This window comes from Salvelinus sp. IW2-2015, linkage group LG9 (assembly GCF_002910315.2).
Source record: "Salvelinus sp. IW2-2015 linkage group LG9, ASM291031v2, whole genome shotgun sequence".
Lineage (NCBI taxonomy): Eukaryota > Metazoa > Chordata > Actinopteri > Salmoniformes > Salmonidae > Salvelinus > Salvelinus sp. IW2-2015.
In genome coordinates this window covers 5,870,885-5,898,249 of record NC_036849.1, presented here as the reverse complement: position 1 = coordinate 5,898,249, position 27,365 = coordinate 5,870,885, and the positions used below count along the sequence as shown (strand labels likewise).

The 27,365-nt window shown below is 41.2% G+C and overlaps 1 pseudogene; it reads left to right on the top strand.

The window, feature by feature from the left end:
- The window catches only part of LOC111968980 (protein phosphatase 1 regulatory subunit 37-like), a 67,087-nt pseudogene that overhangs the window by 18,007 nt on the left and 21,715 nt on the right, over positions 1–27,365 (top strand).

The following is a 27,365-nucleotide window of genomic DNA, read 5'->3' as shown; positions in this document are numbered from 1 at the left end:
GTGACGGTCCTGGTACTGTCAAAGAACAGGACCAATTTCACTCTGTATCACTCAGAGAGATTGAGGTAGCAGCAAACTGTTAAATTCCCCTTGTCATTTATGTAAGCCCTTTAGGACTAGCCTAGTGCACTGTAGTCTTAAGTGTTTCATCTCTCTTTTCTGGTCTTGTACAGGACTGGAGGAGATCTGTGAAGGTCTGAGAGGTCAGACAGATGGACTGAAGGTTCTGATTCTATGGAACAACCAGATCACTAACAATGGACTGGTCCATCTAGCCAAAGTTCTGGTGAGGAACACAGATCTTATGTTGATCCTGTATCAGAAATTAGCTGTGTTGATCCTGGATTACCATTTAGCTCAACCCTTAGCCTTTGACTCAGATTTAGCCTTTCCCTTTAGCAACATAAACTGCACCTTTGTCATTTGAGTGGTGGCGATTTGGAAATCAAAGGGTTATACATTAAAAGCCTTGGCCCACTGGCATATTCAAAGAGAACTCACCCAGGCCAAAAATAAAGTGCCCCTCGCTCTCTCCGTTCTGCCACCACCAACAGTTTGATTAAATAATAGATATGTGTTTAGAAGTGGCTATCATGCTGCCTGCCACTAAGAAGGAGAAGTAGAAGTCTTGGCAAACCATAATGACGATAATTAGGCCAATGGCTGGTCTTGTCAAATATGACACAGGAAAAGCTGTTATTAACCTTTCTCGTTTGTTGTATTTCTCTTTTCCTTTTGTCCTCTGGGCTGTCTCTGTTGGAAGAGATAGACAACAGAGTGAGAGCGGGTTATTTGGGTCGGACATGGAACCACTTTGGTGTCACAGAATGTAATTGGGTTGTAATGTTATCCAGAACACACATTTAGTGTAGTGACAAATCACTATACAGTATAACTCCCTTTTTCTGTGAGTTTTATATTTGTTATTGGTATAGGTACTCTGGTTTTAGTTCCTCTTTTTAGGCATTTATTTGTCAATTTTTGCTTCTTAATGGACTAGGTCAAGGATACTCTATTACTTTTGGAGAAGGTCCGTTCACACAAATGTCCTATCTGGCAAATGTTCTGATGGATATTGTCATTTATCGGCGTAGTAGCAAACCACCACCTCACGACCCAAACTTTTCACACCCCTCTTTTTTGGCGGAATGATTTTTTAAACCGTTTTTAAGCAAATTTCTTTCAACTCTACACATTTATCCATGTCTTATGTGTGTTCATATGATACCTGAGCGACTCAACAAAATCAATGGGAATCAAAGCTGGCATTGATAACTACAAGATTTAGATAGGTAAGTTAGTTGGTTAGCCTAACTAACATGGGCTAGTTAAACATAGATTATAAATAGCTCTCTAAATTAATGTCTTAATGACATAAGAGGAAAGCTGCCATGCACTACAACATTTACAAATTGCACCTTGTACATTCTACTAGTACAACTCTCAAAAACATTAAATTGAAAGCCCGACTTAGTTGTTAAAAAAAGTTGTTTTTAAGTTGGGATCTGCGGTCCATACCAACCCCATTCTGGGTCCAGATTCGTACCGCGGTCCGCCTGTTGAGTATGGCTGGACTACATCTTCACAATTTATAGTTCTGGGTGTTCACTCTGTTTAATCCATTTGTTTTGTCATCTGAAACCTCAAAATCTGTCTTAGAATTTTTGGTTTTAACTGAAGCCCTGTATTGTGTTTTCCCCAAAGCTCTCTTCTCCAAACCTACAGTGGTTTACATGCGACAGGCCTCATCCATGCTTGACTCAAACCCTCAAACAACCAGTCAAGTCTTTAATTGGTCGCTATTATCCCCTGCGTTCCCCTTCAAGCATCTCCTCTCTCTGGGAAAGGTTTCAGTCGTCCATCGGACGTGTCGTGCCTCTGTGTATCCCTCTCCCCTCTGCACATCTCTGAGCTGGCATTAGCACAGACACAGCAAGGGCCTCTTGAGTGTGCCACACACACACAGCGAGGGGCTCTGTGTGTTTGTAGTCACCACTGTACAAATTAACTCTGAAGACGCACTTCCTCAGGTCTGCAGTTGCCAGCATCTTTCCACCCTCGCGTTCATTCATTACCTCCTCAGCCGGGTGACCAAAGGAGTGGAACGGGGGTGGCAATGAGGTACGCTGGTGTATCGTTCCTCACTCTGACTATAGTATACTATAGTATTCGTGTTATTGCGGATATGACTGTAGTATATTGTAGTGTTTTTGCTGACATGACTGTAGTATACTGCAGTGTTTACAGTAAATACTGTAAAGACATGTTTGCAAAAACACTACAATAGTCTCACGATGCCATACCTCCAGAATCACGTCATGGTCACGCCTCTCTTGGAGGTCTGTAGATTTTGTTTTGCAAAAACATTTTGAATGGCCCGCTGGCTCCCAACGGCAAGATTTTGATTGGATGTGACATTTCAAGGACCCACACACCCGTAGAAGTGGTGCTGTGTGTTATGTGCACCACTGTTTACCGTCCGGGTAATTGTTGCCTATGCTAGTTTTAAGTGCTAGTTAAGTTATAACTGTCGCCGACAGTTATGCGATTTACATTTAGTGAAATTGAAAGTGGATTACGCTGATAAAGTCAAACATCACAATATGGTCAATACCTCTGGTGGTACACCTTTTTTTTTACTAAATAGTTTTTTCCTCCATTCATCCACATGGCTGCTGGCGGCGCTTTGATACGACCAAAAATATTGTGAATATTGTCCATTTATTTTATTTTTTTGAGCCAGTGGGAGAACCTATTCAAGTAAGTAAATACATGTTTTTAAATGTTAATGTATTATTAGCTAGCTGGCTGGCTACAGTAGGCCACTTTGTAGGCTAACTCAACTGAGCTGCTAGCTAGCTAGCTTGACACACTGTTTAGCTAAGTGAATTAAAATGTCATCAGCTAGCTAACTTCCCATCAGCTAGCTAACTTCCCATTAGCTAGCTATCTTGATGTAATCCTTGTACATTGTAAATTAAAAACAGTCTCCAAATGCATTTGTAGATAACAGCCATGGAAGAGGGTGACATTGCAGTTCCAGCTGTCAGTAAACAGAGTGTAGGCTACTGGACAGGGCAGGTATCTTTGTGGGATGACATTATGAAAAGTGTATCCAATTCCAGTCCCCAGAGGGGAAAACTTTGAGGACAGAGATATAATAGTAATATATTATTTAGTGCTTTCTAATTTGAGTATATCTGTTTGCCTGTTTGTGATTTTCTTTTTCTGTTCTCAGATATGGAAAGCTTTGAAAGCCTGTTCGCAGATGGAGAGCGCTCCCAAGGAGTGTCCCAAGAAACGAAGAGTATATCCTATATGCCATGGATTATATGTGTAGGCCTACCTATGTTAGCAAATGTCGCAAAAATACAGTTAAACACAACACACAATGTATAAACCTAATACATGTCTGCCTACCCAGTAGATCAGGGATCAGTGGAGCAAGATTGTAAGGTGGGTTTTTTGTTCACCTGAAATTATGCTTTAGTAATATTTGCATACTTGTTATTGCTCAATTATCTTTTGTTGTTTAGACTAAGATTTTTGATCTTTACGTATGTGCTTATTTGTACATTTTGAAGTGCTGATTCTTTGAAGTGAAGTGTTTAAATTTGTTTTAATTGTTCAACTATTATTCAAAATGAACTAGTGTCCATGTTGGTCAATCGCATATCACAATTCTGCAATAAAGAGGGGAAGGGGTTCTGTCTCTAATGTGTCTGTGTTGTAGTGCTGAGCGATTAGTGCTTTTTGAGTTCGGTTCGATTAAGAAATAATCCCGGTTTTTGATTTGTTTCAATCTTTTTTTTTCATGACTGCTGAATACCAAATATAAAATCACTTAGATCGTGCATTTCCAGGTGGAAATACCTCGCACGAAGCAAATGCTCCTCTAGATCGAGCATTCTTCTGTCTCTTTTACGCAGCAGGCCTATAACACAGGCTGGCCAAGTAGGCATGCAATGGATTATGGCCATTGTAGTTAATTACCACATTTTCTGCACTAAACTAAGTAGAATATTAGTCTGTTGCCAACCAACTCCCTACTACATCGCACAGTTCTGGCTTGATCTGATTTATCTTTAGAGAAACTTTGCAATATGCGCATTGAGCTCATAGAAAAAAACAGAACGAAATGGAATTCAAATATTTATTTTATTTTTACCCCCTTTTTCTCCACGATTGTGTTATTCAAATAATTGAACCGACAGTCAATTAGTCGTTTCCTTTTCTTTTTTCATAATGTCCGTTAATCTCTCAGCGCTACTGTGTTGTATTTTCAAATGAACATTTCCATTTGTCTACTTGTAAGATTTCCAATCTGTTTTATTGATTGTCATCCTCAGTATCAGCTATCTGAATCCATTTAGCAGCTTATCATATGGCAGGCATCGCCAATGCAGCCATAGGCCTATAGTAAGATGGCATTACTGGCCTTATGGGCATCTGTCATCTGAAGCAGAGAATAGCAAAACCCACATTTGTTTACATTTTGAGCTATACATTCTCAATTTAAAATGATACCAGTAGACAATGTATGAGGCAAACCATATACCAGATGTTGTACATGGCTTTTATGTGCTGACAAATACAATTGTTTAGCGCAAACCCAACCATTGTAAAAGTAGCTACAGTATGAAAATAATGAGATGACAATTTGGCTACAGGAGATGAGCATTACAGGTAACATTTTAGTTCATTCATTTTAGCAATATTGCTTGCAAAATGATTGCTGTTGTTCCCATAGATAGACCCCTTAAACAAAGATTGCAGTTTTGAAACTACAATAAAAGTGCATTAACTGCAGTTGAAATGCAATTATATTGCAAAAGTACTGCAGTAAAATATATAGGTTGCAGTATTTGTAGCGTACTGCAGTTATACTGCACTCGACCCTGGATAAGCTAGCGATTGGGCTAAGAAAGCTAACATTGTAGGTCAATAATATGGTTAACATGTTGGCTTTATAATCAAGAGAGAAATTTAACTAGCGCGTAAGTTCATTTGCCTAGGTAGCTTACAAGGTTAGCTTACTTTTCTCAAAACAAACCTCTTTGTAGCTAGCCAGCTACTTTTTGTCCTACTTTAGAAACGTACAGATTTATAATCCTTGATATGGCTAGCATTGTAGACCATTTCTCCCCTCTTGCTGCAACTTTAGCTCATCTCAAAATGTGAAAACCAGCAACGCATTTGATTCGTGTGACAGGTTTGCAAGTCGTTACTGATTTACACCGGGTTCAAACCCCTCTTTAGCTGATTTCTGCCATGGAACTTCCCCAGGCTTCCCATTTTAGGGTAGCCTGGTTCACGACGAGGCTATATTTACTGTAGTGTTTTCGCGGACATGATTGTAGTAACTACCAGACTACACCTCAACCAGAAGATAAGACAGGTTGGTGACAGGCCACCTATTCAGTTGAGTCAACATTGAGAAATTCAACAGACCAGACAACACCTTAGCAAAAATATACAATTTTTATTAAAATTGTAACATCTAAAACTTTAGACACAGGTTGTAGGTGACAGGTGTCAAACTCATTCCACGGAGGTGTCTGCGGGTTTGTACTTGATTGATGAATGAGGGTCACTAATTAGTAAGACACTCAACACCTGATTGTCTTGGGCTTAATTGAAAGGAAAACAAAAACCTGCAGACACTAAGCCCTCCATTGAATGAGTTTAATGGGCATCGAACAGGGTTGTCAAAGGGAAACAGTACAGAAGCAGATATAAAGAACAAGAAAAGTTGATTAAAACTTAGACCAGGTATTCCCAAACTGGGGAACGTGTTTGAACATGTGAATATATTTATATTTTCCAATGGGGCTATACATTTGAGTGAGGTTTTTTTCTCGCCTGAGTAGCCTCGTTTCACTGCCCCCCCCCCCAAAAATGAAACCATCTCGTGTTCAGCGAAATAACAATGTGAAATACAGATAGCCTAGTCAAATAATTAACATCAAATCACATTAACCGTTACTCTCTTGCGGGAATTCCACTAACGGTCTGTACAGTGCCTTGCAAAAGTTTTTAAAAAGTACTTCTCCACAACTTTGTCCCTGACCTGTTTGGCGAGCTCCTTGGTCTTCATGGTGCCGCTCGCTTGGTGGTGTTGCAGACACTGGGGCGTTTCAGAACAGGTGTATATATACACTGAGATCACGTGACAGATCATGTGACACTTAGATTGCACACAGGTGGACTTTATTTAACTAATTATGTGACTTCTGAAAGTAATTGGTTGCACCAGATCTTATTTAGGGGCTTCATTGCAAAGGGGAGAATACATACGCACGCACCACTTTTCTATTCTTATGTTTTTAGAATTTTTTTGAAACACGTTCTTTTTTTCATTTCACTTCACCAATTTGGACTAATTTGTGTATTTCCATTACATGAAATAAAAATAAAATACATTTAAATTACAGGTTGTAATGCAACAAAATAGGAAAAATGCCAAGGGGGTGAATACTTTTGCAAGCCACTGTATGTAGCCAAACGTTGCTGCTGTTCATTCCGTTTGCTCAAAAATTGATAAATGGTTAAAAAAAGCAGTACTACACGCTGTACTACACCTGCACCTGTCGACAACACAAGTTGTTCTGCTTCCACGAGCACATCCAATGCTAGCATCAGTAATTCTACATTTGTTGCTAGCCCAGCTAGCATGGACACTGACGAATTGTGAATCTGATGCAGCCGAAGAGCTACTGCTCCCTTACCCGGGAAAGCACCGAACAACAGACAGGGACGTTGGACCACCGAAGAGGCGCAAATATGATGAGAACTATATTGATTTGGGGTTCACTTATATTGGGAGTAGTGCCTTTCCTCAGCCACAGTGTGTTATATGTGCAAAAGTACTATCTCACAATTTGATGAAACCTTCACTCTTGCACAGACATTTAGAAACAAAACATGCCAATTTGAAAAATAAGCCACTGGAGTTTTTTGAGCGAGAATTAAGATAACTTTCGAGTAGTGAGACTTATAAAAGCAACAGACACCATTAATAAGAAGGGGCTAGAAGCGTCTTATATGGTGAGCTACCGAGTGGCTAGGACAGGCAAGCCCCATACTATTGTGGAGGACTTAATTATTCCTGCTACCGCCGATATGGCTGGGACAATGCTGGGGGAAAAGGCCCCAAAAAATATACAGACAATGCCTTCATCAAACAACACTGTTTCACAACGCATCAGTGACATGGCAGGAGATGTTTTGAAACAATTACTGCTTTGCATACAAGCCAGTGAATTATATGCGTTACAGCTGGATGAGTCAACAGATGTGGCGGGCCTGGCACAGCTCCTGGTATATGTCCGTTACGTTTATGGGGGGTCAATTAAGGAAGACATCCTCTTCTGCAAACCACTGTAAACCAGGACAACAGGCGAGGATATTTTTTAAGTACTGGACAGCTTCGTGACATCAAATGGACTTTGGTGGTCAAGATGTGTTTATGTTGGTATCTGTACTGATGGCACAAACGCTATGACAGGGAGACATAGTGGAGTGGTAACGTGCGTGCAAGCAGTTGCTCCCGACGCCACTTGGGTACACTTCAGCATCCACCGAGAGGCTCTTGCTGCCAAGGGAATGCCTGACAGCTAGAAAAACGTGTTGGACACTACAATGAAAATGGCTAACTTTGTTAAAACAAGGCCCCTGAACTCTCGTGTATTTTCTGCATTATGCAATGATATGGGCAGCGACCATGTAACACTTTTACAACATACAGAAGTGCGCTGGTTACCAAGTCGCAAAGTATTGACACGTTGTTTTTAATTGAGAGACGGGCTTAAAGTTTTCTTTACTGACCATAATTTCCACTTGTCTGACCGCTTGCATGATGACAAGTTTCTCACATGACTGGCCTATCTGGGTCATGTTTTTTCTCGCCTGAATGATCTGAATCTAGGATTACAGGGACTCTCCGCAACTATATTCAATGTGTGGGACAAAATTGAGGCTATGATTAATACGTTGGAGCTCTTCTCTGTCTGCATTAACAAGGACAACACACAGGTCTTTCCACCATTGTATGATTTTTTGTGTGCAAATGAACTCAAGCTTACGGACAATGTCAAATGTGATATAGCGAAGCACTGAGTGAATTGAGTGCGCAATTACGCAGGTACTTTCCAAAAACGGATGACCCAAACAACTGGATTCGTTATCCCTTACATGCCCTTAAGTACACTTACCGATATCTGAACAAGAGAGCCTCATCAAAATTACAAGATGCGGTTCTGTGAAAATTGAATTTAATCAGAAGCCACTGCCATATTTCTGGATTGGGCTGCGCTCAGAGTTTCCTGCCTTGGCAAATTGTGCTGTTAAGACACGGATGCCCTTTGCAACCACGTACCTATGTGAGAGTGGATTCTTGGCCCTCACTAGCATGAAAACTAAATACGGGCACAGACTGTGTGTGGAAAATGATTTAAGACAGAGACTCTCTTCAATACAACCCAACATTGCAGAGTTATGTGCATCCTTTCAAGCACACCCTTCTCATTAACCTGTGGTGAGTTATTCACAATTTTCAATGAATAAATAAGGTTTTATGTAAGATGGTTAAATAAAGAGCAAAACTATTGATTATTATTATATTATTATTTGTGCCCTGGTCCTATAAGAGCTCTTTGTCACTTCCCACGAGCTGGGTTGTGACATAAACTCACATTCATTCTTATGTTTAATAATTGTATCGTATAGTGTGTGTGTGTGTGGCAGGCTTACAATGATGGCAAAAAACAACAGGTGCTAGAGGGGGTAGGCAGCTGGAGGTTGAATGTTTGAAGGGGTACGGGCCTATAAAAAGTTTGGGAACCACTGACTTAGACAATTAGATTTGCATGTTTGACAGATAACACATATTAAGTTCACCAAAATGACTTAGATCTGTTACTTCCACTGGATAGGTTTCTGAAATGCAGTGCTTGGCTTTCAGAGATTCAGATGACCAACTTAACAAGATGACCAAAAACAGTGTCAAACAATACTGTACTTCTGATGGTTAACCACTGCATTTACATAAACAATAGATATTTTTGAAATACAAATTACTTTACAAAGTCAACTTATTGGAGGGCGCTGCCAATAAACTGCCTGGACCTCAAACCAGCAAAGCCTCTCCAAACAAAACAACTGAAAATGGTGGCTTTACATAATGAACATCTTGAATATTGTCACACATTAATGAACTCACTGATGGTCAAACTCAACACATACCATTCAGAACATTAGAACACCCCTCAAACGTTTCTTCAAGACCGCATGGTCACAAAATAAACAAACTGCACCGCCACCGTACAACCTACACAACCACAAATGACCTTCCAGGTATACAGCTCTCCCCTGAATTCTTCTTCTTCGATGGGGTTTAACGGCAGTTGGCATTCAATGTTAATGGTGCATTACCGCCACCAGCTGGACGAGTTATTGAATAAGAAACTTAAAAAAACATTCTGGGAAAGGTGGATAACAACATCATACAAAATAAAACACGCCAACAATTTTTTTTATTTTATTATATCAACATCATACTTCTTCAATCATAGTCCACTCCAAAATACATCCCTACACAGGCTCAGGGGCCTGTGATGAGCAGACATTCACCGACAAGATTTCTCTCATAGAAAATCTTTGGAGGGAGTTGAAAGTCCGTGTAGCCCAGCAACAGCCCCAAAACATCACTGCTCTAGAGGAGATCTGCATGGAGGAATGGGCCAAAATACCAGCAACAGTGTGTGAAAACMTTGTGAAGACTTACAGAAAACGTTTGACCTCTGTCATTGCCAACAAAGGGTATWTAACAAAGTATTGAGAAACTTTTGTTATTGACCAAATACTTATTTTCCACCATAATTTGCAAATAAATTCATTAAAAATCCTACAATGTGATTGTCTTCCCTCATTTTGTCTGTCATAGTTGAAGTGTACCTATGATGAAAATTACAGGCCTCTCTCATCTTTTTAAGTGGGAGAACTTGCACAATTGGTGGCTGACTAAATACTTTTTTGCCCCACTGTATATCCTCTGCCTTTCTTTTTTGCGCCAGCCCAGAAATAACCCCCTTGATTGGCGCCCTGCTACGAACATCCATGCAGGAAACATTCCACTCCGACATCTTTTTGAGTTTTAACACACGCTTCTTCTGCTCCGCAGACCAAAAAATAAAATAAGACCACTTCTTGTAACTCTCACCGACTTTGTTCCAACACATTCCAGATTTTCTTGGAGACGTTAAACGGATTTACCAAGTAGCATTCATCCAAAACCCTGACTCCGACCAAAAACGAGTCTAGTGGTTTCCTATTTTCCAACATAGCTTTACTTCTCCTTTCCCGCCACTGCAACCCACTCATTTTCACTTTCTGTACTATTAGCTTCACTCGATTCACTGGCAGTTTCAAACAAAACCTCAGTTTCCGCCATCTTCCGTCCTCTCTGCCCTCCCCAATATTTACCCGGCCTCTTCAATATGGTTTATCTAAAAGGAGACACCGATAATAACAGGCATAAACAGTAATGAACATACATAATTAATAGGCTGTTAATGGCAATAATCATGAATTGCTAGAAAGGGGGTACAATAGCATGCGGCATGGTAGGCCGAAGCTATAGCTGGCTAATTTATTAATGGCTACATAGCATAGCATGGCAAGCAAACAAAATATAAAATAAACAAAAGTAACAAGCGTAATTGGGTCGCTGAGCTATGATCCACCGGGTCAGATAAGACTGGAGGTGTGGTTTAAGGGGGGCGTGGCTTTCACAACCAATGAGAGTATTTTCACACACATATTTTTCATTAACATTATTTAAATATTATAACAAAGTGGAAAGTATCCCAGCATTGGATGTGCATAGGCACTTAACTCTTAGGGATCCCTTCACCCCCATTCCCGCTCGGATCCCGTTAACGGGATTAATTTGACAACATCCAGTGAAAGTGCAGCGCACCAAATTCAAAAACAGAAATACTCATAATAAGAATTCATTAAACATACAAGTGTTGTAAATCAAAATACAGCTTAACTTCTTGTTAATCCAGCCACAGTGTCAGATTTCAAAAAGGCTTTACAACGAAAGCAGACCATGCGATTATCTGAGGACAGCACCCCCCAAACAAACACATGAAAATCAGATTTCAACCAGGCAGGTGCTACACAAAAATCAGAAATAACGACATAATTCATGCCTTACCTTTGAAGATCTTCTTCTGTTGGCACTCCAAAATGTCCCATAAACATCACAAATGGTCCTTTTGTTCGATAAATTCCTTCATTATATCCCCAAAATGTCAATTTATTTGGCGCATTTGATTCAGAAATACACCAGTTCCAACTCGCCTACAAAGTATCTAATAAGTTACCTGTAAACTTGGTCCAAACATTTCAAACAACGTTCCTAATCCACACTTATGTATCCTAAAACGTAAATAATCGATCAAATTTAAGACGGGAAATACTGTGCTCAATACCGGACGAAAAAAAAGTGAAGCGAGTTCCAGATCGCACGCTCCAAAAGACTTGAGTCCCTTTGTGTGACACATGGAAAGAACAGGGCTACTTCTTCATTTCTCAAAGGAAAAACATCAACAATTTCTAAAGACTGTTGACATCTAATGGAAGCCATAGGAACTGCAAGCATATTTCTATTAAAAAGAGCTTCCCATAGAAACCTAATGGAAAACACATTGAGCTCAAATATGTTTTCCCCTGGATGGATTGTGCTCGGGGTTTCGCCTGCCAAATCAGTTCTGTTATACTCACAGACATTATTAAAACAGTTTCAGAAACTTCAGAGTGTTTTCTATCCAAATCTACTAATAATATGCATATACTAGCTTCTGGGCCTGAGTAGCAGGCAGTTTACTTTGGGCATGCTTTTCATCCGGACGTGAAAATACTGCCCTCTAGCCCAAAGAGGTTTTAAGGAACTGATACTCTTGTGTAAGCCTTATTAAAGCTACAAAAGTGTCAGTGCTCAACCTTAACATGTGTTGACAATACAACAGAACAGATTAACTGGAATGACATCATGGGTGGCCAAAAATAACTATCTGTAAGCCATGCCTCCAACTGGCTGGTTCAAAATAATCTAATGTGTGTTCTGTCCAATATTTACCCAAATTCGGTTGTTTTTAACCCAGCATATTTTTTTTGGGGGGGGGGGGGGGTGTAATGAGCATAACAAAGGCAATTCAGAAAAAGTGCAACAATTATTAGCGTGTCCATTAGCACTACAAGTACCGAAGACAACAGATCAATATTGTAGCTCTCAAACTCTAAGCGGCATTCTGCTGTCTCCCTACAGTTTTCAGCCATTAGTTTCGCCCACGATAATTCATCAGAGAGAAAGAATCGTTCAAATAAAAAAGAAAACTTACTGTAGAATTTTTGCACAGATCCATACAGCCATCGGTGCCTCAATCCGACGAAACTACACTTCCGTTACACTTCCCAAGTCACACGCTTGAGCTAATTAGCACATGCGGTCGCCTCGTCTTCTGTCTGTTTTCCGTAAAAACAAGCACTGTAACATGGAGATATGGCCGTGTGGGTACACTAACCTGATAAGATGTGTATCAATTTAACCTTTCGTTATTGAAAAAAAAAAAGATTTCTAGATGATATTTAAGATAAGGCCCTTATACTTCCAAAACCGTACCACAAGCAACGAGTGTTAATGTTTAGATTGAGAATAAGGACTCTTAACAAAACTCCCCTGTACAGAAGGTGCCTTCGTCCAATGACTTATGTGTAATTTAATGGAACTGAGAGTCATGATCAAGGGATAGGAATTCTGTACAAAGATTCAAAACCAACTGGCATTTCCTTTTGGGTTTACCAGTATAAATCAACAATTATCAGACAACCAGTAATACATACCCAGACAGTGGCTTGCTCTACTCAGGCAATCATAAATATGGTAGGTATTTCAAATGATCCTCTTCGATGATATGTGACTTAAAGTCCTAAGTGTTTATGATTGAGTAGAGCAAGCCACTATCTGGGTGTGTATTATTGGTTGTCTGATGATGATTTATACTGGTAAAGCTGGTTACTGTGCTCTGTGACGTGGATGCGGGGGAGGGCATTCGTGTCAGGTGTGCCCTCTAGAAAACCAGTATGAGTGTTTGCACTCAGGCTAGAATGGAAGGCGACCGGTGCGTAGGAGAAGAAGATATCTGTAGAGTTCAAAGGGTACTCGCACTGAAAACCATGAAAAAGGCATAACCCTAGGAGGCCGAGATTCAAAAAAAGAATGCACTTATTTTTATCCATGCGCAAAAGAATACAAAAGGTGAAAGTGCAAGGTGCGAAAAAACAAAAACGAAGCATATGTTTCAGCCTTATGCCTTCATCAGTGCTGTACAAACAAATTAGGAAGACAAGTACTTAAGGAGACACACCTGCTGTGCGTAACAGGCTCAACAGGTGCAAGCAGATAGTTGATTAGATACTGGAGAATAGGGAGTCAATAAATATTAACAAGGAATATGTAGAAGAAAATAGAAAATGGACAATTCAAATGTCACATATAATCGGAAAAAGGCTAGGCTATTAAACAATATCAGAAGCAATAGATATAAAATACTCAAGTAGACTAAAAATCTCAGAGTGCTGGGGGGGACTGCTGGTGCTTAACCGTAGTTGTCTGCGTGTAACGCTAGTGTATTGCAAGCCACATGGTGGTACTGTAGATACACTACATTGTTAGATCCACAGGTAATACATCTATTGATAGTGTACCCATCTGTATGGCCATGTGAGGACAGCGAGCACTCGTGGCAGATGTGCCCTCTATATAACTTTATGGCAAGGTATTTACTGTATGGGCAGGTTCGAGGGCACCTCCTTTCAATCCGGGTCCTTCACCCAGACAGTGTAGTTGAGCACGACAAACAACAACCACCAGTATGTGTAATTGAAATGGGAGTACAAGCCTTTTCTCTTACAAAAGAGGATAAGACGAGGACGCCCAAGCCATTGTTTGTTTTTTATAGTTGATATTGGCCGCGAAATGCTAACAGCTCATTCAAACAGCCATTTTGAGTGTATTGATCTTTTCTCTTTGATACTTGTGTTAATGGCCACATGTTAATAATTGTTGCACTTTTTGTGCATTGTCTTTGTTATGCTAACTAGGCCTGCTTTATGGCTATACTTTCTACTTCTGCTAGCCTTATATTGTTTATTTGCTTGCCATGGTATATAGCCATTGATAAATTAGCCTGCTATTGCTTCGGCCTACCATGCTGCATGCTATTGTAACCCTTTCTGGCCATTCATTGTTAACTGCTGCTATATTTAAATAGTTTTACCCATTAAATGCTGCTATTAACAGCTGATTAATTATGTATGTTCATTGCTGGTTTTGCCTGTTATTATTTGCACCTTTCTCTATCTCCTTTTAGATAAACCATACTCCAGACAAATCCAGCCAAGTCTCAATTCAAAACGAGTCTCATGTCAACCATTCCCTGCCATGTATCATCTCCATTACCTGAATCTATAATGACTCTTTAACTGAAGTCCCACAGTAAATGGGCATCACCATAACCCTCACCTAAACCTCAATCAGTTACAATATTGTAACAGAAGAATATTGTGTGACAGGCCAGGAAACAAAGTTGTAGTCAGTGTTTCTCTGTGCACCCTTATTAGGGGAGTACATGCAGGGTGGGGTGAGGGATACGGCGTGGCGTCATTGCTTTTTATTCCTGTGAGCAACTATTTTGTGACCTTGCGGTCTTGAAGAAAATGTTTGGTGTGGTCTATTATGAGTGGTATGTGTTGAGTTTGACCATCAGTGAGTTTATTCATGTGACAATATTCAAGATGTTCATTATGTAAAGCCACTGAAATGTCTTTTTGTTTTCAGTTGGTTTGTTTGGAGAGGCTTTGCTGGTTTGAGGTTGAGGCAGTTTATTGGCAGCGCCTAAAATATATATTATTTATGTAAATGCAGTGGTTAACTGTTCTGTCTTTTCTACAATCTGAAGTACAGTATTGTTTGTCACTATCACTGGTCATCTAAATCAACAATTATCAGACAACCAGTAATACATATTTCAAATGAAACTTGGTCAGCTGAATCGCTGTGAAAGTATTGTTGTATTTCAGAAAGCTATCTAGGATAAGTAACAGATATAAGTCATTTTGGTGTTCTCTTGTTAATGTGTTTCTAAAAAACAAACCTATCCTCTGTTCTAATCAACTTTGCTTGTTCTTTATATCTAGTTCTGTACTGTTTCCCTTTAATGGGCCTAGAATCTGTCGAATGTTTTGGATGTTACAATTGTAATAAATGTTTTATATTTTTGCTAAAGTGTTGCCTGGTTTGTTGCATCGCTCAGAATGTTGACCCAACTCAATAGGTGGCCTGTCACCAACCTGTCTTCTGGTTCTGGTTGAGGTGATCCACTCATTATACAGTAACTGTCGTAGTCTGGTGGTTCTGCAATTTTAGCTAACCCTAGTCAGCAGGTGTTACTACAGTCATGTCTTCAAAAACACTACAGTGAATACTATAGTGTATATACATTTAGACCATAGTATACTTTAGTATTAGTATTAGGCTGTGAATGTCTAAAATATTTGAACTAGAACCACAATGGAATTAAATACTTAATGAATTAACTTTGTTTTCGACAAATCTCTAAATGCATTGTATCGACGTTTGTGGTTGTATTGTGTTTTTAAATCGATTTTGACGATCAGTCAAGGGATACTACAGTGTGGAGTAGAGTATTCTACAAAACTCTATAGTTGGCACACCACGATCTAGGGGGAACCTCAGGAAATCCCCGGCATGAGCTCCCTAAGGACATTTCACATACTTTTCAAATCAAAATGGCATTGTTAAAGCTAGCTAGCCGTCCAATCTGAAAATTCTCAATTAAGTACTACGTGACAAAGGATATTACAGATAAGTGATAATGCCCGACAAGCCGGTGTTTTGGAGGAAATATTGACACAGGTGTTAGGGAAATATATCCTACAAACATTGGCCCTGAGGGCATTATCACTTTTATACAACGGGTTACCAACATCTTCAAATAATGATTGACATATTTTCATGAATGTTATTTTGATTTATTTATTCATACTATTTCCTCCTTCCACAAGATATAGTCCCAAAACAAATCTTGGGTTGCTACCCAAGCCGGCTGGTCGTTGGTTCTATCGGTTCGGTTGCTAAAGACGCCACCCAGTCATTCAGTCTTTTTGTTCTGTATCTATGGACACGACCCAGTCGTTTGTTCTAAATGTTACATTGCCATACTGGCTGGCAACGTTCTTAACCCTTGCTTGCTAGCTAGGCAACTATGGCTAACAACTACGGCTAGCCAGAATAACAGCAAAGTAGCTTCATTTGCATTTGTTTAAGCTGTTTTCTAGTGACATTTATTTGGATGCATCCATAACAATGAGCTAAAGAGGCGTGATTTCGCCTGGCATAGAAAATGTGCTCACTCGTCAGGACACTGTTGTTCAGAGGAGCTAGCCAACAACACAGCTAACACAATCACTTCAAACTGAAGCTGGAAAGATTAGCTGTACTTCGTTTCAGTTGACCTTTTTTCAATTTACATTTCTTTGTATATATCCATAAAAATTATGCCAGCTGATTCATGATTTCGATTGGGTGAGAAACATTGCCTGCCTGTCTCGAGACTCCCGAGACATTCATTACTATGGTACAGCTGTAGATCGAATTTGAATATTGAAACAATGTTGCAAATGTCGGAGAGACAGACAGCAAGGTTTATACAAGTCGCCGCTGTTGAAAACTAAATGTTAGTCTAAAAGAAATGTGAGATGATGTATAGATTCTTTTTATAGTGGAGATCAAGTTCATACATTTCCTGGCTGGGCTGATGAGACAGAGGATTGAGCAGTCAGATGGAACAGAGTAAATAGGCATTTTAACGTCATAGATTTAGCCGGTGGTAACTTGTGGAAAAGACACTGGCTGGAATGCGGTTTTAACCAATCAGCATTCTGGATTAGACCCACCAGTTGTATAATGTATAGTATTCTACACAGTATACTACAACATTCTAAAGTAAGCACTACATAATCAAGGAAACTACAACATGGAGTATAGGATTCTACACTGTACTATAGTTTACTATATAATTCTATAGTAAGTACTAGAGTGAACTGTAGCATTTTTTTATGTGGACAGGAAGAGATTAAACATCCTGTAACAGATTCATAAACACCATAAACAACTTGCTGCAAAATATCTAAAAATGTAGTTGAATGTGCAGATTTATTGTCCCTGCTTCACTAGTTGTGGTTCTATAAGAATGTCAGAATTGTTATATTTTATTGGATGTTATATTCAGGTTGAGGATATAAGCTACAGTGGGGCAAAAAAGTATTTAGTCAGCCACCAATTGTGCAAGTTCTCCCACTTAAAAAGATGAGAGAGGCCTGTAATTTTCATCATAGGTACACTTCAACTATGACAGACAAAATGAGGAAAGACAATCCAGAAAATCACATTGTAGGATTTTTTATGAATTTATTTGCAAATTATGGTGGAAAATAAGTATTTGGTCACCTACAAACAAGCAAGATTTCTGGCTCTCACAGACCTGTAACTTCTTCTTTAAGAGGCTCCTCTGTCCTCCACTCGTTACATGTATGAATGGCACCTGTTTGAACTTGTTATCAGTATAAAAGACACCTGTCCACAACCTCAAACAGTCACACTCCAAACTCCACTATGGCCAAGACCAAAGAGCTGTCAAAGGACACCAGAAACAGAATTGTAGACCTGCACCAGGCTGGGAAGACTGAATCTGCAATAGGTAAGCAGCTTGGTTTGAAGAAATCAACTGTGGGAGCAATTATTAGGAAATGGAAGAACAATACAAGACCACTGATAATCTCCCTCGATCTGGGGCTCCACGCAAGATCTACCCACCGTGGGGTCAAAATGATCACAAGAACGGTGAGCAAAAATCCCAGAACACACGGGGGGACCTAGTGAATGACCTGCAGAGAGCTGGGACAAAGAAACAAAGCCTATCAGCAGTAACACACTACGCCGCCAGGGACTCAAATCCTGCAGTGCCAGACGTGTCCCCCTGCTTAAGCCAGTACATGTCCAGGCCCGTCTGAAGTTTTCTAGAGAGCATTTGGATGATCAGAAGAAGATTGGGAGAATGTCATATGGTCAGATGAAACCAAAATATAACTTTTTGGTAAAAACTCAACTCGTCGTGTTTGGAGGACAAAGAATGCTGAGTTGCATCCAAAGAACACCAATACCTACTGTGAAGCATGGGGGTGGAACATCATGCTTTGGGGTTGTTTTCTGCAAAGGGACCAGGACGACTGATCCGTGTAAAGGAAAGAATGAATGGGGCCATGTATCGTGAGATTTTGAGTGAAAACCTCCTTCCATCAGCAAGGGCATTGAAGATGAAACGTGGCTGGGTCTTTCAGCATGACAATGATCCCAAACACACCGCCCGGGCAACGAAGGAGTGGCTTCGTAAGAAGCATTTCAAGGTCCTGGAGTGGCCTAGCCAGTCTCCAGATCTCAACCCCATAGAAAATCTTTGGAGGGAGTTGAAAGTCCGTGTTGCCCAGCAACAGCCCCAAAACATCACTGCTCTAGAGGAGATCTGCATGGAGGAATAGGCCAAATACCAGCAACAGTGTGTGAAAACCTTGTGAGGACTTACAGAAAACGTTTGACCTCTGTCATTGCCAACAAAGGGTATATAACAAAGTATTGAGATAAACTTTTGTTATTGACCAAATACTTATTTTCCACCATAATTTACAAATAAATTCATAAAAAATTATATAATGTGATATTCTGGATTTTTTTTTTCTCATTTTGTCTGTCATAGTTGAAGTGTACCTATGATGAAAATTACAGGCCTCTCTCATCTTTTTAAGTGGGAGAACTTGCACAATTGGTGGCTGACTAAATACTTTTTTGCCCCACTGTATGTGCCAAACGGTGCACTATATAGAGAATTCGGGACGCACACAGAGTACGATCTGTGGCCTTGTGTTTGTGCTGTATTCCAGCCTGTCCTAAAGACTCTGGAGACATTGAACCTGGGGAGAATAACCTGCAGAACAGAGGTATCCACACACTGAGGGAATCTCTGATGATGAACCACTCACTTTTGCAGCTAGGCCTGGAACACACACACATCACGTGTGAAGGTACTCACCTTTCACACAGTCGTCACTCATGTTATTTTGTGTGTTTGCTATCTCTTCATACTACTGTGTTACTATAAATGTGTTTGTGTGTGTGTGTGTGGTGGTGTGTGTGTGTGTTGTGGTGTGTGTGTGTGTGTGTGGTGTGGTGTGTGTGTGTGTGTGGTGTGTGTGTGTGTGTGTGTGTTGTTGGTGGTGGGTGTGTGTGTGTGTGTGTGTGTTGTGTGTGTAGGTGCTGTGGCTTTGGCTGAGTTCCTAGCTGAGAGCCGTCAGATCCAGCGTCTGGACGTGCGTGAGAACGAGGTCAGGGCTGGAGGTCTCATGGCCCTCTCTCTGGCCTTACGAATCAACCACAGCCTCACCTCACTAGACCTGGACCACACACCCAAACAGGAACAGGTACATCAGTCTCAAGAATCTCAAATTGTACCTTATTCCCTATGTAGAGCAGTACTTTTAAACATAGCAACTTTTCCCTATATAGTGCACTACTTTTGACCAGGGCCAGAGTCAGACACTAAAAAGTCATCCATGGCGATTAATGTTGCGATACGTCTTCAGCGTTGTTGCCTTTTTGTCCTCTGTGTCTCTTGAGGAGACGCAGAGCTGAGGAGAACGATGCGGCCACAACTTAAATATGAATACTTTAATCCACAGTTGTTGGTTGGTCATGTTAAAGTTCACAATTAGAAGTCAGATAAAGATGACTAAAAAGTCATCCATGGTGGTATGTCAGTGTTTTTCTCCTCTGTGTGTGTCTGTGAAGGCCTGAGGAGAACTATTCTGCCACTACCTTAATACAGGCCCCTGCTGGATTCACAAAATAATTACCCGCACTTGCCATCTGTTTGTCATGATTTTATCTCAGCTAACTTATTTGCATATTAAAGCATTAATTAAAATCTCCAAGGAACGGAATTCTTACTTTAAAATTAACTCCAACGGCTTCGTGTGGATGGGGCTCTAAACTTGTTTTATTTTAGTGTTTGCAGTTTCATTTTGGTGTTTACTCATTTAATTCAAATTCTATTAAATTTCTTCCCCGGTGACAGAAGTCAACTGGATATACAGTATATGCCTGTTTATGTGGGGAAAAATGGGAAGCTATTATTTGAAATGATGATAGGTTAACGTACTGTGCATACTGTGAATGTGTACCTATACCAGGCCAGGTACTGTATCAATTTTAATGGGGACAGAAATAAATTCCTTGTTGGAGAAAAGCATTTCATGCCTAGCATCAGACACACAACCTTATGATTAGCGTTTCTGTTGTGGAGACAGGAGTTACTGTGGTTTCAGTCCGGGATGTTTAAGGCATGGTAATAAGGAATATTTTTGCGCTGTGCTGTCGTAAGGTTTGGAGTCACACAGCTGGGATTTGTCTTGGCGGTCGTGCTGATCCAGGTGGGAAGAGTGACGATTGTATTAAAAAGCAAATCTTTCCATCAGAAAGCAGCAGGGGGCCAGATCAAGTGTTCCTCACTCAGTCCCGCTGTATTCCCCGGGCCGCAAAGAAATGTGAAAATTTCATTTTTCGAAAGGAAAATGACTGGGTATGTGTGTGGGAGTGTATGTGTGTCTGTAAAAGAGTGGGCGTGGGATGCCGTTGGTCTGCCCGTATGTGGTGTGTGTGTGGCTATGTGTGTGTGGTTCAATTGTGGATGCGCATATTTAAAAGACAAAAAGGTGGCGGGGCCTGGGACTCGGAGGGATGGGAGGAAATCTGGGTCCTTGCATCTTTGTTTACAAGCGTCAGATTTCTCATGTCTGCTGCCGCACTGCTCCATTTGATCATTGGCCTGTTTGCTGTTAATTATTAATTATTTACCCATCTAAAATATTCATTGAGCCAGCAGCCTTATGAAAAGCAACATTCAGAGCGTGTAGATATCTGTAGCCGCTGCTTCCCTGCCTGCAAGGCTGCAAGGTGAAGAGAGGCTGTTTATCCTGCTTATCAACCTGCCTAATAAACAAACTACATGTGCTGCGTACCAAGTTGTTACCCTTTTCCCTATGTTGTGCGCTATATAAGAAATAGGGTGCCATTTTGGACAGACCACCTCTTCATCAAACTTCATTTAGCAGCTGCCTCTTAATCGCTAGTTTGATGTGTGGGTATTTCGTTTGTTGGTCAATATCCTGTGTGGCTCAGTTGGTAGAGCATGGCGCTTGCAACTCCAGGGTTTTAGGTTCGATTCCCACGGGGGACCAGTCTGAGAAAATGTATGCAGTCACTACTATAAATTGCTCTGGATGAGAGCATATGCTAAATGATGTAAATGTAGAATGGCTCTGCCCTACAGTGGAGGGGTACAGTGAGGAAGTTGAATACGTAGACTAGGTTGTCATTGTGAAAGTGTAGTTCCCTTCAAAGAGTGATCATTAGGAGAGCAGGGGGTGGTCTAGGGTTACTTGAGCTGGGACTCTGTGGGGAAAGATGCAGAGTGGAAGACACAGCCTTTTGGAAGCTGTTTTAGAATGCTGTGTGTTGGAAAGTTATTTTGTTGCTTTGTGTGATGGCATTGGGGCGTTGGTAGAGGGGTACAGGTGTGAAGGGAGGAGGATGTGGAGGGGGTCTCTGGGGAGCTGTTTTGGGGGGGCTCTTTATCACACAGGGGTGCAGTAAGAAAGGGAGGAGGAGGCAGTCATTGGGGAAGATGTTTTTTGGGGGCCCCTCTCCTTTGGCTTGGTCAGTCTCGGTGGCTGGTTGTTTGACGGCTGGGATGGGACAACCTGTCCATGCATATAGTCAGCACTCAGGTTCAGCCTCAGAGGGGTGATGGGCTGCATCATCATAGGCAGAGCCAGCCCAGCGCTCCAGAGACCACAGCAGAGGTCGCGTCCCATATGGCATATTCCCTACGGGCCCTGGTTAAAAGTAGCGCACTAAATAAGGAAAAGGGTGCCATTTGGAACACAGACGTACGCCACCCGACCCACCCAGAACCACAGAGATGATGCCTCAGAGATGGAGCCCTCACACAGAGAGCGAACTGGCATTCAGACCCTCCCTGCTTTTCACCGCATTGCTGCAATAAGAGAGGCACGGAGGCTTTAACGAGGACTTCTGACTTCTGCCTATTACCCTAACTCAACAACTATCAAAAGACCACTTTGACCACTGTTTCGGACATTGCTATAATCACAAAGCCATCTACTGCTGAACTCCGACTGTAACCATCACCATTAGAGCTGCTAGTAATGCATCAGAGGATAGAGCCTCTCAAACAGAAAATGAACCAGTGTCTCTCAAACACAAACACAACAACAAACTCGTAGCTCGCTGCACTCCTGATGTATTTTCAGGGAAAAATAGGCATATTTGCCAGCTGTGTAATTTACTGCTGCTCTCATTTGCATATTAAAGCCTTAATTAGCCCCTCCGAGCGTGTGTGTGTGTGTTTTGGGGTGGGGGGTGGGGGGGGGTAGTGTAATCATCGGACGTGTAGTCACGGGGGAGGACGATGTGTTTGTGTCCGGGGGGAGGTGGAGAAGGGGGGGAGTGGGCCCGTGTGGGAGGGATCCGGGAACGGGCCAGAACAGAGGCAGACTGCACAGTCGTAGTCTTCTGGGGGTCTCTGTTGACCATGTACTGCATGCTGTATCCCTTTGTTCCCCCTGCTGCTCTGGGGGGGAGGAAGGAGGGGGAGGGTGCTGTATGTATGAAGCAGGGGTTGCGTTGCGCCGTTTCGGAGCTCTTTCCGGGCCCTTTGATGTGTCACACTTGGTCTATCTTGCTATCATTTTAATGGCTCCTCCTCTCCTCTCCAACACTTCTCAGCAGTCAGAGGTGTGACCCACACGTTCACAGGAAGTACAGAGGGCTGTTTTTTTGGTTGTGGAAGACAGGGAGATGGAGAGGAGAAAGGAGGTGTTGGGAGAGAGGGTGGCAATATGCATGAGAAAACAAACTCAAGGGCACATTTGGTCTTTTCAAGGCTGGCACGAGGGTGTTCTAGTTTATTGATTAGCTCTTATATGTTTTCCTGCTCCCTCCTCCCCAGTTGATACCATATGTGTATGGTTATTATGAGGTCATGAACTACATAAAGTCAGCATAAAAAGAAACGTCCCTTTTTCAGGACCCTGTCTTTCAAAGATAATTCGTAAAAATCCAAATAACTTCACAGATCTTCATTGTTAAGGGTTTAAACATTGTTTCCCATTCTTGTTCAATGAACCATAAACAATTAATGAACATGCACCTGTGGAACGGTCGTTAAGACACGAACAGCTTACAGACGGTAGGCAATTAAGGTCACAGTTATGAAAACGTAGGACACTAAAGAGGCCTTTCTACTGACTCTGAAAAACACCAAAAGAAAGATGCCCAGGGTCCCTGCTCATCTGCGTGAACGTGCGTTAGGCATGCTGCAAGGAGGCATGAGGACTGCAGATAATAAATTGCAATGTCCGTACTGTGAGATGCCGAAGAAAGCGCTACAGGGAGACAGGACGGACAGCTGATCGTCCTCGCAGTGGCCAGACCACGTGTAACAACACCTGCACAGGATCAGTACATCCGAACATCATACCTGCTGGACAGGTACAGGATGACAACAAAAACTGCCCAAGTTACACCAGGAACGCACAATCCCTCCATCAGTGCTCATACTGTCCGCAATAGGCTGAGAGAGGCTGGACTGAGGGCTTGTAGACCTGTTGTAAGGCAGGTCCTCACCAGACATCACCGGCAACAACGTCGCCTATGGGCACAAACCCATTGTCGCTGGACCAGACAGGCCTGGCAAAATGTGCTCTTCACTGACGAGTCGCGGTTTTGTCTCATCAGGGGTGATGGTCAGATTCGTGTTTATCGTCAAAGGAATGAGCGTTACATTGAGGCCTGTACTCTGGACCGGGATCGATTTGGAGGTGGAGGGTCCGTCATGGTCTGGGGCGCTGTGTCACAGCATCATTGGACTGAGCTTGTTGTCATTGCAGACAATCTCAACGCTGTGCATTACAGGGAAGACATCCTCCTCCCTCATGTGGTACCCTTCCTGCAGGCTCATCCTGACATGACCCTCTAGCATGACAATCCCACCAGCCATACTGCTCGTTCTGTGTGTGATTTCCTGCAAGACAGGAATGTCAGTGTTGTGCCATGGCCAGCGAAGAGCCCGGATCTCAATCCCATTGAGCACGTCTGGGACCTGTTGGATCGGAGGGTGAGGGCTAGGGCTATTCCCCCAGAAATGTCTGGGAACTTGCAGGTGCCTTGGTGGAAGAGTGGGGTAACATCTCACAGCAAGAATTGTATAATCTGGTGCAGTCCACGAGGAGGAGATGCACTGCAGTACTGGTGGCCACACTAAATACTGACTGTTACTTTTGATTTTGACCACCCCCCCTTTGTTCAGGGACACATTATTCAATTTCTGTTAGTCACATGTCTGTGGAACTTGTTCAGTTTATGTCTCAGTTGTTGAATCTTGTTATGTTCATACAAATATTTACACATGTTAAGTTTGCTGAAAATAAACGCAGTTGACAGTGAGAGGACGTTTATATTTTTTTTGCTGAGTTTACATGTATGCAATACATACAGTACCAGTCAAAAGTTTGGACACACCTACTCATTCAAGAGTTTTTCTTTATTTTGACAATTTTCTACTTTGTACATCAAAACTATGAAATAAAACATATGGAGTCATGTAGTAACCAAAAAATCCAAATATATTTCAGATTCTTCAAAGTAGCCACCCTTTGCCTTGATGACTGCTTTGCACACTCTTGCCATTCTCTCAATCAGCTTCATGAGGTAGTCACCTGGAATGCATTTGATTGAACAGGTAGGGGTGTTATAGAGATGATAGCCGTATTTGGTAAAAGTTCACATTATGGCAAGAACAGTTCAAATAAGCAAAGAGAAACGACAGTCCATCATTACTTTAAGACATGAAGGTCAGTCAATCCGGAAAATTTCAAGAACTTTGAACGTTTCTTCAAGTGCAGTCGCAAAAACCATCAAGCGCTATGATGAAACTGGCTCTAATGAGGACCGCCACAGGAAAGGAAGACACAGAGTTACTTCTGCTGCAGAGGATAAGTTCATCAGAGTTACCAGCCTCAGAAATTGCAGCCCAAATAAATGTTTCACAGAGTTCAAGTAACAGACACATCTCAACATCAACTGAATCAGGCCTTCATGGTCAAATTTCTGCAAAAAACAACAACTTAAGGACACCAATAATAAGAAGAGACTTGCTTGGGCCAAGAAACACAAGCAATTGACATTAGACCGGTGGAAATCTGTCCTTCGGTCAGATGAGTCCAAATTGGAGATTTTTGGTTCCAACCGCCGTGTCTTTGTGAGATGCAGAGTAGGTTTCCAGGTGAAGCTGGTTGAGAGAATGCCAAGAGTGTGCAAAGCTGTCATCAAGGCAAAGGGTGGCTAATTTGAAGAATATCAAATATATTTTAATTTGTTTAACACTTTTTTGGTTACTACATGATTCCATACGTGTTATTTCATAATTTTGATGTCCTCACTATTATTCTACAATGTAGAAAATAGTAAAAATAAAGAAAAATCCTTGAATGAGTTGCTGTGTCCAAACTTTTAACTGGTACTGTATGTTTCAAACTGAACTGTCAAAGTGTCATGTAGCTTTGACTCTCACAAGTCATAGAGTTCCCTTTTAACTGTCCTAACCAAAGTGCATTCAAACACACGTGGTTAATTCATTCAAACAGTGTTTTTATAATGACCAAAAACACAGAAAGTTCTGCAATTTATATCATACCGCTCTTCGTTCGAGGGGGGTTTAGTGTGTATATACACTACCATTCAAAGGTTTGGTGTCACTTTGAAATTCCCTTGTTTTTGAAAGAAATTCACATTTTTGGTCCATTAAAATAACATAAAATTGATCAGAAATATAGTGTAGACATGTTGTAAATGACTTGTAGCTGGAAACTCTGCCTAGAAGGCCAGCATCCCGGAGTCGCCTCTTCAGTGTTGACGTTGAGACTGGTGTTTTGTGGGTACTATTTAATGAAGCTGCCGTTTGAGGACTTGTGAGGCGTCTGTTTCTCAAACTAGACACTCTAATGTACTTGTCCTCTTGCTCAGTTGTGCACCGGGGCCTCCCACTCCTCTTTCTATTCTGGTTAGATGCAGTTTGCGCTGTTCTGTGAAGGGAGTAGTACACAGCGTAATATAAGATATTCAGTTTCTTGGCAATTTCTGCCATGGAATAGCCTTCATTTCTCAGAACAAGAATAGACTGATGAGTTTCAGAAGAAAGTTCTTTGTCTCTGGCCATTTTGAGCCTGTAATTGAACACACAAATGCCGATGCTCCAGATACTCAACTAGTCTAAAGAAGGTCAGTTTTATTGCTTCTTTAATCAGAACAACAGTTTTCAGCTGTGCTAACATAATTACAAAAGGGTTTTCTAATGATCAATTAGCCTTGTAAAATGATAAACTTGGATTAGCTAACACAACGTGCCATTGGAACACAGGAGTGATGGTTGCTGATAATGGGCCTCTGTACGACTATGTAGATATTCCATAGAAAATCTGCCGTTTCCATCTACAATAGTCATTTACAACATTAACAATGTCTACACTGTATTTCTGATCAATTTGATGTTATTTTAATGGACAAAAATTGTGCTTTTCATTCAAAAACAAGGACATTTCTAAGTGACCCCAAACTTTTCAACCGGTAGTGCGTGTGTGTGTGTGTGGTGTGTGTGTGTGTGTGTGTGTGTGTGTGTTGTGTGTGTGTGTGTGTGTGTGTGTGTGTGTGTGTGTGTGTGTTGTGTGTGTGTGTGTGTGTGTGTGTATATATATATTTATTTTATTATTTATATATATATATATATATATGTTGAAGTCGGAAGTTTCATACACCTTAGCCAAATAATTTAAACTACGTTTTCACAATTTTTGATATTTAATCCTAGTTAAAATTCCCTGTCTTAGGTCAGTTATGATCACCCACTTTATTTTAAAAGAATGTGAGTGTCAGAATAATAGTAGAGAGAATGATTTATTTCAGCTTTAATTTCTTTCATCATATTCCCAGTGGGTCAGAAGTTTACATACACTAAATTAGTATTTGGTAGCATTGCCTTTGAATTGTTTATCTTGTGTCATACGTTTCGGTTAGCCTTCAACAAGCTGGT